Here is a 14,592-nt window from a genome sequence, read left to right on the forward strand (position 1 = left end):
TTAATTACAGCACCAGGCTTTCCCAAGTAGGTCTACCAGCAAAGGTATATATGAATATCAGAAATAAAGAGGCTAAAAGGGATGTTTTCTTGTGTATTATCAAGGATGAAGAAAGGCTGCCCAGGGAAGTCACTTTCGTCCTCCATCTCTGCATCCGCCTATTGTTCTCTGAGGTGTCAGAGGCCAGATGGGCCAGAATTAAGTAATTATGGAGAATTCAGAAGTGGTCTAGTCATGGCACACCCATGTATATTTTCACATCTTTGAAGCATTAAACTTGAAACTTCAGGGCCCTCAAGACCAACTAATTTCCTGCCTCCAGTCCATGCGCCCCCAAAATAGTTAAACGGTTTTAAGATCTCCATGAAGAGAAATGCCATTATCTTCATTGGTATTCCACTGCAGTTGGGTACAATCATGATATTGTTGCACCCTTTCATCTATCTACAATTTCATTCCAAATTTACCCTCACATTCATCAATCTCCAGCATCTACCCATCCATTCATCTAGCCATATTCATTTATATATCAACTATTTATTCTGCTTCCAGTCATCTATTCATCCATGTGCATCTCACTATCCATTTTCAAAACATATATTGATCTATGAATATCTTTCTATTATCTGTCATCTACTTGTCTATCCATTTGTGTCTCTATTAATTCATTCATCTGTATTATCCATCTGTTTTTCCGTCTATTCATTAATCTATTCATGTATCTATCCATTCAATCATCTGTCATTTGCTTACCAGTTACCAATCCCTTTTTATTTTGTGCCTTTAGTGAACTATGATCTCAACAGAACTCCAGATTCACATTCTCAATCCATTTTTTAAGATAAATAATGCCCAATTTCCAAATGAACTCTGTAAATGTGAAATACTTGGCTATTTGTTCTTGGTTTAAAAGACTAAAGAGTGAGGTCAGTAACAGCATACGATTTTAAATGAGTTCAAAAATTACAAGGAAAATATTATATCCTCAATTCCTGGAGCTCTTTCCTTGCTTAATAAAAGTATACATTGCTGTTCCTCTTTAAACCATGCCTTTAGACAGGGGGAAATTTAGATAATGTCTACACATGAATCTCATTCAGTCTGTTATATCTACCACTGAAAAGACTTCATGCAAATGATTTAGTTCAACCAGTACTAATTTGAGATTACTTTTATCATAAAGCAAAACAGATATCAACCCTAAAATGGGATTGTGGTTATACACATTTGGATTTCCCCTATATCCAGGAAAGGAATTGAGGAGCAATTTGAGAACTAAAAATGGATTTTTCCCCATTATTTTTACTCAAAATATATTCAAGTTTGGGCCAAAGCTTGAGATTCAGTACCTTCTGAGAGTGATCTCTAGTTTTCTTTTTAGCTCCCAAGAAAATAGGTCAAGGAAAGCACCACTGGCTTGAGGAAAGAATTGAATGAATGAATCTCACTTTCTGTTTAAGACAGAAACCCCGGCTGCTCACTGTGAGGGAGGAGGATGAGGTTGTATGGTTGGGCATCTCCTGCATGTGCAGGGAATCATTTCCCAAACAGCAACCAAGTCTGAATCCTAATTGAGCAGCAGATCTTGTATCTGTCAACACTCACCATCTCTAATATTCTGTTAGTTTGTAGGTGGTATTATCAGCTGAGCATCCAAGTTTGTTAACAAAAAAGATTTAGAACAGTCAGCCTTCTTTATTGAAGGGTTCCCTATCCATGGATTCAACCAACGACGGATCAAAAATATCCCCTTTGCAAAAAATTTCATCTATACTGAACGGGGACAGACTGTTGGTCGTTGTTCTCTAAACAATACAGTGTCACTCATATTTATACAGCTTTCACATTGAATTAGGCATTTTAAATAACCTAGAGATGATTTAAAGTCTACAGGAGTATTCATGTAAGTTAAATGCAAAGAACTACATCACTATACATAAGCAACTTGAGCATCCTCCAATTTTGGTATCCAGGGAGGTCCCAGAACAAAGACCCTGTGGATACCCAGGGAAAACTGTGTATTGAAGACCAGTTCAGATCTGGAGTTGTAATCCCAGAGGAGCATGAAGGGACCCAGGCCATGTTGTCCTCCAGAAATATAAAGGAGACAGAAACCCTCTGGTTCCTTTTCTTGTGTTATTTCCATTCATGGTTTTCTGGATTCTGTTGTAATAGAAAATCAGACTCTAGTTCTGACTTTGCTCATCATGCTAACCAGGGCTGAATTCTCCAGTAGGGACAGTAGACTTGATACCTAGGGCCCCACCACTGTTAGTGGCCCAGGAAAGTTCTTCAATTTCTTTTAAACTCATTTTTTAAAAACAAATTTTTAAGGTCAAAGAAAATATTTAAACATAGAAGAGTAACACTGCTATTAAATAGCATTCACATTCACCTTTATACTAATTTTTATAAAATATGTCTCAATCATTTTCTTAGGAAGGAAGAGGTCCTTTTGGGAAAAAGCACAGAGGGCCCATGAAAGGCATTTATAATGTGACTCTTGTCATTAATCAGACTACCTATAACTTAATGGTTAGGCTCAAAACACTGTGGTGGTTAGGGATCTTTTCAGGAGCCAGACTGCCTGGGTTCAAATCCCTAATGCTACTACTTGCCTGTCACCAAACTTCTCTGATTCTCACTTTCTTTAGCTGTAAACTGTAGATGATAATAGTGACTAATGCACATAGATGTTATGAAATTATATGAATAAATTTCTCCACACAGAGCCTATACATAAAGAGTGCTTGATAAAATTTTGTTTTATTAATTGTTACGGTTTTAGCTTTGGTGTCTTGTGATGCCTACCTCTCTATAACCCAGTATCATGCCTAAATTGATTATTTTCATTTAAAAGAAAAATGTTAGAATATCTTCTAGCCACCATGGAAGGAAGAGTAGCAATTGAAGTTTCCTCCTTACTCTGGAAGTCAGAAAATTCTTCTCCTAGAAGCAGTACCTGGAGCTCAGTCTTTATTCCATATTATAAAACCCCTTTAATAAATATGCATCATCTCTCCTGATCGGAGATTTGATTCTTTCCTAACCTAAAACAATCCTTGCAAAAATCTTAATAAGAACCACAGGTTAAAAAGGATATTGTCAAAACTTTCTCTCTCCTTTTCTCTCTTTACTTTATTATCTCCTCATTTTTTTGTAATTTAACTCCAATTATGAGATGCTAAGTGCTTTTGGAAATTTCATTGTTAATATCTTCTTACAGTGCTATTAACGTAAATCAAGTTTAATAGTGTCCCAGCAAGTGTAAAAGCAATCAAAAATTCAGTACTCACGAATCATTCTGTAATTTCAGCATAAAATGTTAATAGAAATAATATCTAATACCATAAAATATCAGTAAATCCAACTTTAAATATAGGTGATGAATTACTTCACTATCCTATAGCATTTGTGGAATATTCTGGTGTGAAGTGGTTAATTGGCTGAGCCATACCTCAGTCATGCCCAGACTGCCAGAAGTCCCCTCCTCTGCCTCAATCCGACCGGCCAATCACAGCAGAATGAATCACTAATGAAGCATTTTTTCATCCCAAACACTCTGAGTTACTCGGCAATCAAGAAAAATGACTGAGTATCAAGAAGTGCAGTCGACCTAAAGGAATTCAAGTAAATGCAAAACTAAGACACTGTGGTTCAATTCTAAGAACACTGATTAGTAGCTGCAAGGCCTTGTGCTCTGTGTCCCCAGCAAAGGTGGCTCTGTCCTCCGGGAGCTCACATCTCATGAGACAGGCCAAGTCCAAGACACGTCCAGCTAATGCTATTTCAGGCCCAGCAGTGAAAACAGCATATTACATGTGCCCGTAAAAAGCCTGCATTAGGTCATTAGTTGGCCACTTAACTTTATAAGTTCACTAAAATTGGGGCATTTATTTTTTTATTTTTTTAAAGCATTTTAACTTAAAACAGCATACATACATTTACTCACTGATCCTCTGTGGAAGGACAAAGTGAGTTCTTTTGAGTGATCTGCTTAGGGTTCCATGCCATCTTTCAGCCACCACCAAGTGGCTTGCCCACAGTTTCCAGTCTCTGTTTCTTTAAGGCAAGGTGTACTCCAGAAGCCAGCAGAGAACAGAATCCTTCAGTTGCAGTTGTCCTACTTACATGGAAACATTTAGTGACTCACTTGAGTCCACAGAATTGATGTAGCTGTCACAGAAATGCCTGTGTTTACACTCAGGTATCCCCGGTCATATTTTATTTCATTAAGCCATGAATTTCACTAACAAGAATAACTTCCATAAAGAGGTTTGGGGATGAACACACCTTGTTCCTAAGAAGGATCCAGCTCAGATAGTGAACTGTTCATGGGCTCTAGGATGGAGGTGATTATCTGGGTTGAGTGCAGTCAGCTTCTCTCAGGACTTCCGAAGGGAATGGAGAGTGACTATAAGTACAGATAGTTGAACTGGATGTTGTGTTAAGGATCCAGAAACAAAAAAAAATGCCATGTTGGGTCAGAATAAGAACCCACAGGGGCCAATATTCAGCTTGTGCTCCGATCCTACCATGCAGAACAGAGTGGGTTCTGATATCGGGGAGTCTAGTAAATACCTTGTACAACACTGTTGTGGTTCCAACTTCTAGACATGTATTCAAATCTTTTTAATACACTGTGGTGGCTAAATCCACCTTTTTAAGAAGACTTTATTTTATTTTTTTTAGACCAGCTTTAGGTTCACAACAAAATTGAGCAGATGATACAGAGAATTCCTATATATCCTCTGTCCCTACATGTCCATGGATTCCCTCATTGTCACCATCCCATGCCAGAGTATGTACATTTCTTATGATTGATGAGCCAATATTGACATATCAATATCACCCAAAGACTATAGTTTACATTAGGGTTTAGTACATCTGCATGTGGGTTTTCATGTGGACATGTTTTCTACTCATTTTAGCAAACACCAAGGAGTATGACTGCTGGGTTGTGTGGAAAGAAACTGTCCAACTGTTTTCCAAAATGGCTCACAATTTTGTGTTTCTACCTGAAGTGAATGAGCACTCCTGTTGCCCACATCCTCAACAACATTTCATTTGATTTTTGATAGCATTCTGGATTTTGGCCACTCTTATGGGTATGTAGTGGAAACCCACTGATGTTTTAATTTGTGGTTCCATATTAACATATGAAGTGAAGCATCTTCTCATATACATATTTTCCATCTGCATATCTTCTTTTGTTAAGATCTTTGGTACATTTCTTATTTAGATTGCTTGCTTCCCCCCCCCCAAGTTTTAAGAACCCTTTATATATTTTGTATAACAAATCTTTGTCAGTTACATCTTTTGCAAATATCTTCTCCCAGTTTGTGGCTTGTATTTTCATCCTCTTGACAATGTCTTTCACAGATAAGTTTTTTTTTTTAATTTTAACCAAGTTCAGCTTATCAATTCTTTTGCTTATGGAACATGACTTTCAGGTTACATCTAAAAAGTCACCACGAAACCCAAGGTTATCTAGGTTTTCTCCTATTATCTTCTAAGAACTTTATAACTTGTGTTTTACAGTTAGGACTGTGATACATTTTGAGTTAATTGTTGTGAAGAATATAAGGTCCATGTGTAGATTCCAGTTGTTCTACCACTATTTTTTGAAGAGACTACATTTTCTCCACCATGGTGTATATATATTGCTGTGCTATCTGTTCTGTTCAACCTATGCATTTGTAAACCTTTTCATTAGTACTATACTGTCTTGATTAATCTAGCTTTATAGTAAGTCTTGAAGTCAGGGAGTGTCCATCCTCCAACTTTGTTCTTCTCTTTCAATATTATGTTGACTATTCAGGGCCCTTTGTAACTCCATATAAATCTTGCAGTAAGTTTTCCAATAACCACAAAATATAATGCTGGAATTTTGATTGAGATTTCATTAAATCTATAAATCAAGATGGAAAGAACTGATGTCTTAACAATACGGAGCTTTCCTATCCATGAACATGGAATATCTCTCCATTTATTTAGATCTTCTTTGATTTCTTGCATCAAAGTTTTCTCATATAGCTCCTGTACATATTTTGTTGGATTTCTACCTATGCATTTCATTTTTGCTAGTGCTAATGTAAATAGTATTGTGTTTTTAATTTCAAATTCAAGTTATTCATTGCTTGTATATACAAAAGTAATTGACTCTTGTATCCTGAAACCTTACGGTGATCACTTATTAGTTCTAGTAGTTTTTTATGGTTCTTTTGTACTGTTTACATAGATAATTATGTCATCTGTGAACAACAAATATTTTGATATAAGAAAAAGCAGTAATACATTAAATCCAAGCACTTTACATATATAATTTTGCCTTATTGATCTTGGCATATGACATAGATGTGAGGAGAGATTATTCACACCTAATAAGCCTCTTATTCATCTTTGGGAAATAATTATAAACAATAGTGATTACTTCAAGATTCATAGTGTTACAAAAATATGAGAAAAAGAGGTAAGAGTCTTCTGAAAAACAATTAAGAGATGTGTAAAAAATAAACTTTATCACTGGATTATTGATAATGGGGAATTTTTTTAATAACATAAATATCTAATAACAGGAAACATACTAAATAAAATGTGGCATATTCATGTAATAATTTACTGTTCAACCTTTATGCTGTGAAGTGATACTTAAAGACATGTAAAGTATATATAATACATTGATAAACAAATTTTGAAAACAAGCTAAATAGTATAGATAGGAAATCTCAATTTTATTTTTAAATCTAAATATGTGCATCTTTTAAAAATAAAATGGCTGGGCACAGTGGTGCATGCCTGTAATCCCAGTGACTTGGGAGGCTAAGGCAGGAGGATCACAAGTTAGAAGGCAGCCTCAGCAGCTTAATGAGACCCTAAGCAACTTAGTGAGACCATGTTTCAAAATGCAAAATAAAAAAGGCTGGGGATGTGACTCAGTGCCTCTGAGTTCTGTCCCTATTATGTATATATTCATATATGTGTGTGTGTGTGTGTATTTATAACAAATAATATATAGTATACTCATATGTAAATAATCTATAAAAATAAAAGATATGCTTATGCATAAAGCATTTAAAATATATATACCAAAATTGTAACTAAGAAGAGAGATCTTACAATATTTTTTATTTCTGTTTTGTATTTTTTGCCTTTTCCAAATTTTTTACAATTCGGAATACATATCTTTGTAAGCATAAAAATGCATATAAATATATATATTTATATATATATATATATATATATATATATATATATATATATATATATAGGTTTGATTTTAAAAGAAAAAATTGTAGAAAATACCTGTAAAAGTCACCATTTTAAAGTGTCTAATTCAGTGGCATTAAGAACATTCACAGTGTTGTGCTACTATCACTGTCTAAATCCAGAGTATGTGTGTGTGTGTGTGTGTGTGTGTATACATACACATATATACACATTTACAAAGCATGATACAGCAGCCCAGCATGTAGAATTGCTTTTATTTAGAGCAATCATAATAGGCTACCAATTTTGTAATTCTAGAAGGATGTTTATGTAGTAAACCCTGTTTGCCATTATGATCATGGCCATAGATTGGGATGTTATGATTAGCCAAATTTTCGTCTGAGGAGTATCCCAAATAGAGTAATAGTTTTCAGAGAACCTGAATATAAAAACAAAACTAAGACAATATAAAAATAATTTAATCATCCTGAGTTGATTCAGAAGAAATCTCATAATCCCTTAGTGCTCTGATATTCTTTTCATTTTGAATATCACTGACCTCTGAGCAGAGAAAGCACCAAGGTGAGAGTTCATAGGTGTGTCCAGTTTAATATCTAGTTCAAGTTTTCCCTGAGGGCTCCTAACCCCACATCCTACAGAAGACTCCCTGTCTGAGTTCTTGGGACTTTAGAGAGTATTACTCCATCCTTTGAAATTCATCAGGTCCATCCCCTGTCTCTGTTTTCCAAAAACTGTATCCTGACCTTGCCAAACCTTCCCCTCAACTCCTGACCAAGGAGGAAAGCTTATATTCAAGCTAGATATTCTAGGGAGGTCAGAAACAATTCAAATGCAGAAATTCAAATATGGTAGCTCTATTACAATAAGGCTCTGCTGTGCTTTCCAAAAATATTCATCCCTAATGAAGTCCATGATGCTGTGTCCACAGCAATCTGCCCCTGGGTTCCCTTGCTCCTATAACAGTGCCACAGAAAGGTAATCCTGCAGTTGCCTAGAACACTGTTGTCCCCTGAGGACACCTCTCCCCACTACACATACACACACACACACACACACACACACACACACACACAAACACCCAGTGTTCCACCAAAAAGTCCTACAGAAAATCCATGTGAAGATGGAGAAATTGAAACCATTCTTGCCAGAAAAAAAAATAGAAAAAAATAATAAGTAAGTAAAAAGAATTATAACCCTTCTCAGTGAACATAACTCCACAGATTCTTGGCTTGGTAAGCAGAGGGCAAGAAATATACATTTGAGCTCCCACTAGCCCTCTTGATTGGATATCTTCATGTAACAGGAAAACTACAAAATGAACACAGCAGCACTAAAAGATTCCATAGTCAAAGAATTTTAGAAAATAAAATGCATCCATACTATTCGTGGCCTCTTGGAGGGTTAGAGCATACTCAGTTATATTACACACTCTAAGAAGGCCTGTATACCAAGAGCTATTTAACTTTAGCATTTCTACCATTTATTTGTCAATGGAAAACAAAACCTATCTTTTGTTTTTTTAATTGACTTATACTTCACCTAGCTTTCCCCAGAACTTATTTTTCAAAAGAAATCTTGCCTATTTTCCTTGGACCCCACTGCCTGGAGGAGGCAGTCTTTAACTCTCATTAATCTAGATTCTTGGCCAGGGCTGGTGCAGGGGCAGCCATAAAAAGCAATAACTTCTGACAGATGCTACAGCATGAATGAACCTTGAAGACATCATGTTAAGTAAAAGAAGCCAGACACAAAGGGCCACATTTATATGAAATATCCAGACTAGGCAAATCCATAGATGCAAAATGGCAGATGTGGTTTGAGGAGCTGGGGTGAAGAGGAGGGAGGGAAGGAAATGGGGCAGTGACTCCTAATTGGCATGAGGTTTCTGTTTGGGGTCATAAAAACACTCTGGATTTGGACAGCAATAGTAGCACAACACTGTGAATGTTCTTAATTCCACTGAATTAGACACTTTAAAATGATATCTTTTGCAGGGATTCCCTACCATTTTTTTTTTCTTTAAAAAAATCAAACCAGTTCTGGGAAAGCTCTGTGTGTCGTAGAGATGTGGGAAATGGTTCATTGGGTCATCTCTTCAGCAGCTCAAGATTATTCCCCAAACTTCCATGATTCTTGGGCCAAATAACCACATCTCTGGTTTTAAGATTGAAATTCCTTTTAATTGTGCAGGCCAAAGCATACTGAGTATTTTCTTTCCTGTTTAGGTATGGTTCTATGACATATGACATACACACTACAGAATTTCTGTTGTGCTATCTCTAGCCTCCTAATGTATGAACCTGAATGAGGTCACACCACATATCTTGCTGCATTCTGGGAATCCCATTCCATAGGATGGGCAGTTCCAAAACTGCACTAAATATCGAATAGTCCAAGGACCATCCGGGATGGTTGAGAAAGCTTTCTCTCTCAGAACAAAATTGAAAGAAACTATAACTTTTATACTCCAGAAATAGCTTGTGGACAATATAAAACACTAATCAATTTTTTTAAGTCTCATTGTGTATATATTAAAAAAATTAGATTTTTTAAGGTTGGCTATAAAGCCACCAGCAGGGGGACGTATGCAGTGGGAAGTCTGGACCATCATTGGGGCCCCAAAATGTCTTGGGCTCCTCTGTAAACAGGGAGACTTCTTTTATGCCTTCAGTAGAGGGGAAAAAATAGCCCTATTGTGAGGCTGTGAGGGAAACAACCTTTAATCCTTGCAAAGCCCAATAATATTATGTATATTGACTGAAACCCCGTGGAGTGGGCCTGACGGGTTTTTTTCATTACTAGGGTACATTGTAACCTAGCTACCTTTGAAAAGTAACCAACATCGAGAGGCACTTGACATTTGCAAAGTATTATGGGTGTCCTCTCTATGTCTTCTCAAGTTCCCAAATTTACAATGGTCTTAATTTAAAAGTTAAGCCAGGGGATCAATTGCTTAGTGTAGGGCCAGGCTGCCCTTTTTAAAACAAAACAAAAAAATACCAAACCCCTGTGGGCCAGTGTGACCTGACTTCCTCATTCGGCTCAGGTTTGGGTGAGTCGCACACGTTGTCCTGTGTTTAATTTCGAAGGAAGGTGTCTGCACTCAAATCCGACGGTCATGTTCCACTCCTCCAGGTGTTGCCACATGGCTCGAAGGCCGCAGCAGCTGGTAATGAGTTGGTGAAAATGAAAAAGGAACATAAGTAGCTTCTTTAGCAAATCCCCTGGAAATGACACAGAGCCCTGAGGATCGATACCATTGATCCACAGGAGGGCGAAAGCCCTGCTCCTTCTGACTCGCCTGCAACAGTCACAGCACAGGGAAAACAGCAACATTATTACGGGCAAAACTGTGACTGGGAAAATCAAACCCCAGCCTGCTTTCTGCTCCCTCTATTTGGGCAATGGCCATGGGTCAACATTAGAGCAAGGATCAGGCGGAAATCCCAGGGGAGAACTGAAGTGGGCCGGGGCCTTGGTTCCCAACATATCTTTATGACCTTCAATGATATTTGCACCACTGACTCCTCCTGAAACCCAGGTCATTGTGTAAACCAAGCCTCCCGAACTAGGAAACTGGGGAATTTGCGCACTTTTTTGAAAGCACTCAGATAATATTAGAGCCTGTGGTGGTTAAATGGTCTATAAGGGTTTCCTATCAAAATCAGGCAGGCCATAATCATTACTACATAAATACAACCTGTTTACCGTAGTCTAGTGTTGAGGCTCCAAAGATGAACAGGCTGACTCTTGACTCTGGAGTCCATAGGCTTTTGAGGAAGGCAGTTCTCACATGAGGCATATCCTATATAAGAAGTTCTGATGCGGTAGATCACCAGCACGCTCTGGAAACCCATAGAAGGGAAATCGACTCAGTTGAGAAAGTTTTTGCAGAGAAACTGACCCTTAAGGTAGAGATGGGTTGGTAGGAACCTTGAATTACATGGTAAAGAGTTAGGATTTGTCCCAAAAGTAGCCAGAAACCATACAGCAAGGGACAAACAATTCCATGACAGTTTAGGAAAGATAATTGAGGTAGCAAGTGCATCAGTCAGTGGTTGCCACAATAATGCTGCATAACAAACTTTCCCCAAACTGAGTATCTTAAAACAGCAAGCATTTCTTTTCCCCTGTGTGTCTTTAGACCCGCTTTGGGTCTACTGTACTCAGCTGGGATCAGGTGAGCTAGACTCCAGATCGCCAGATGGGTTCAAGTCAACTGTATGCTCATCCTTCTCAGACAAGTCATTCTACAAGTATAAGCATGGACAGAAAGATGCTGTGCCTTTTTAGGTCTCAGTCTAGAACCAGCCAACACATGGACACACACACACACACACACACACACACACACACACATACACGTTGCATTAACCACACCAAGTCACACAGCTGAGCCACACACCAATACAATGAGGAAAGTCTCTGCCCCTCTAATGGGAAGAACCACAAAATCACAAGACAAAAGCTGTGGATGTATAATTCTCAGACACAGCGGGCATGAAGAATTGCGAACAGTGATTCATTCCACCACACCAGGGAGAGGACAAGCTGGGGGTGGAGAAACCGCAGGCGGCTTACGATATGTGGAATCTGCGTCCGTGTAAAACAGAAGGAAACAATCCATTGAGCAACCCCGAGAACTCTTCTGAAACTGCAGGGTCCAGGCAAGTTGGCCTCACTCACATATTTAGAACAGGGAGAAAACTGCAGCTAGAACATTATTAAATGGCTGGTTGAAACATTTAGGAATTCCCGGTTGAATTATAGCCTTGGCAGCAGCTGCCTTCCAGACCCATCTGGTTTGAATTGGCAAAAGTGCTGCTGTGCTTGTTGGTATGGGTGCACCTCGCCTTTGAGGGATGGGCCTGCATGGAAGGGGTGGAGAAAGGATGGAACTGTTGTCATGAAAAAAAATGGGTAGAGAACAAAACAGAGCTGCTGCCATTATGCCTTGCCACACAGGAGTGGGCCTGTGGTTCTGGGCTGGAGAACAGCTTTGGGTAGGATTCCTGGGTCCCCTCTGCTACTCTTAAGCTGTCATACCCAGTAGATGCTGTCACATCACATACTTGGGTTATGAATTGATTGTTTCGCTTTTATGGGGCTGGCATAATTAGTTTCACATTTTTAATTTATAGCATCGGCTAAGCTTTTTAATCCGTTATTTATGGCAAAGAACTAAGAACTAAATTGCCTCTCCTGCCCCCTCAACAGAAAAAAACGCTTCACTTCCATAGTCTGTGATAAGTTGCTTAGCTGAGCCTGTGGCCTTCTTCAAGGAAAACTTTTCTCACAGAGGAGTTGCTGTGGGTCCTTTGGATTTCCTCCTCTGTGGATCCTGGAGGGGAAAAAAATTTTAAAAGACTGAAACATTTGAATGGAGTGATGTTTCTCTGAAGCCATGAGCTACTGTAGGAGAAAGTGAAGCCGGCTGGGATGAGAAATTCATGCCAGAAAATTTCCATTTAAAGAACGGCTTTGTGCTTGCTGTCTTTGGTACTCGGGTGTATCATTATTTTCTAGAAACAACTAAGGGATCTTTAGCACATAAGAAGCAAGCTCCAAGAGCTGGGATACGTGCACATAGGTCTGAGCCTGAACCAAAGGGTCTCAGAGGTTGGATGAGTCCAAGGGCAAAGCAGAGTTGCACACTCCAAGAGCATCCTGATAGACATCTAGGTTATTTCACAAAGGGCTCTGGTGCATCCGGTTTGGCCTGGGAGGACATCTGGGATGATTTTTGGACTTTTCCTCCTTTGCTTTGAGGGCCACACCGTAAGTCACTGAAAAACATTGCAATTGCCTGGGTAGGTCTGGGAAGTGGGATGCCTCGCACCTCTCACCAGCACTGAGATGGTATGAGGTCAGGATGGACTGCATCCAGCCTGGTAGCCCCAGCAGCAGCTGAGCTGCAACAGTTGCAAACTTCAATCCCAACTTTGATCCCCCATGGGAGGAGCCCATCTGAGCTGGGGTGTTGAAGGGTTAAAGATGAAGCCTTAGGCAGCACAGGAGCAGTTCCTACAGGACAAAGGGGATACTGATCCTGAGCCGGGGTCCTGCCCCTAACCGTGCCCCCATCCAGGCTGAGGGGTCTGTGTTTACTGAATGTTAAATAAATACCAATTGAGTCGTATGTTTAATGAGGTGTATCAAACATGTAATAAGATACATATCTATTAAACAGTTGTGAAATCTCGGTAAATATGTTCTTAATAATAAAGGGTACAGATGGCTTACAGATTGGACCAAAGAACAAAGACTACAGGAGCTTATGGATGGAATAGAAGAGCCATCTTCTGAAAGTTGAGAAGACAGCGGATTTTCCTCCAGAATTTGATACATGTATCTGCACTCAACCAGAGCAAAAATAGGACCCAGGCCCATCAAAGAGAGACTATAAACTTCAAAACCTAAAGATGAGGAGAAATAGCAACTCCAATGAAAGACAGAAAAATGGTTTAAAAACGTCAATGTTTTAAATACACCTTCAGGTTTTAGCAGTACGCAGTTCTCAATATCACACACATTTACCCCTGGGGTGTCCCCAAACTATAGAGATTTTGCCAAGTATCAGAAAAAAAAAGAGTCACATGATATGTAGGTGCAGATTATTAACTTATTTTTCTGTCTCTAAAAAGTGGTGATAAAGTTACCTCAGAAACTACTATTGAAAACTGATATCTTTCTCCTTGCACATGTAGGTCAAGCTCAGAGTCTGGTTAGGTGTGATTGTTTGCTAAGTAATTAATGCTTAGATTTCAGGGGGGGAAATGAGAGGGGAAGCAAAATTTGTGGTAGCCGGGTGTCTTAAAGAAAAATCCAAGAAAAGCACAAAGCTCAGGATTGTGCTTCCCAACCTTTCTCAAATCCTGAGATTTGAGAAATCTCAACAACAGAAATGACTCTCTTTGTTCATCACACTGGAATAATGGAAGGCTGTGTGCTTTCAGCCCAAGGCCTCTGATCCCTCAGGTCCATCTTGAAGGCAGAAGAATCCCTCTCTCATCACACAGTTTGGGGAACCATGTCCCATCCCAGAGAGACTGGGAGCTGTGGGAACTCAAAGATCATGTTCCATTTCTCAGATCAGAAACCATCCCAGCTTTGAAATGGTCAAAAAAGTATGAGGATAGTAATAATTAACATTTTTATTACTTCCTGGGTGCCTGACATTGTTCTAAGTGTTTGCATGTATTAACTTATTTAAACAACATAATAACTATGAAGTAGATATGATTTTTACCTCCACTTAAGAAATTAGGAAATTAAGGAGCGTAAAAACAAAGTCATTGGCCCGAGATCTCCAGCTGGTAGATGGGGTCTTTGAGATTTAAAGTCAGCCGACCTGGCTGCCAA

The sequence above is a fragment of the Urocitellus parryii genome, assembly GCF_045843805.1.
Source record: "Urocitellus parryii isolate mUroPar1 chromosome 13 unlocalized genomic scaffold, mUroPar1.hap1 SUPER_13_unloc_14, whole genome shotgun sequence".
NCBI classification, from domain to species: Eukaryota; Metazoa; Chordata; class Mammalia; order Rodentia; family Sciuridae; genus Urocitellus; species Urocitellus parryii.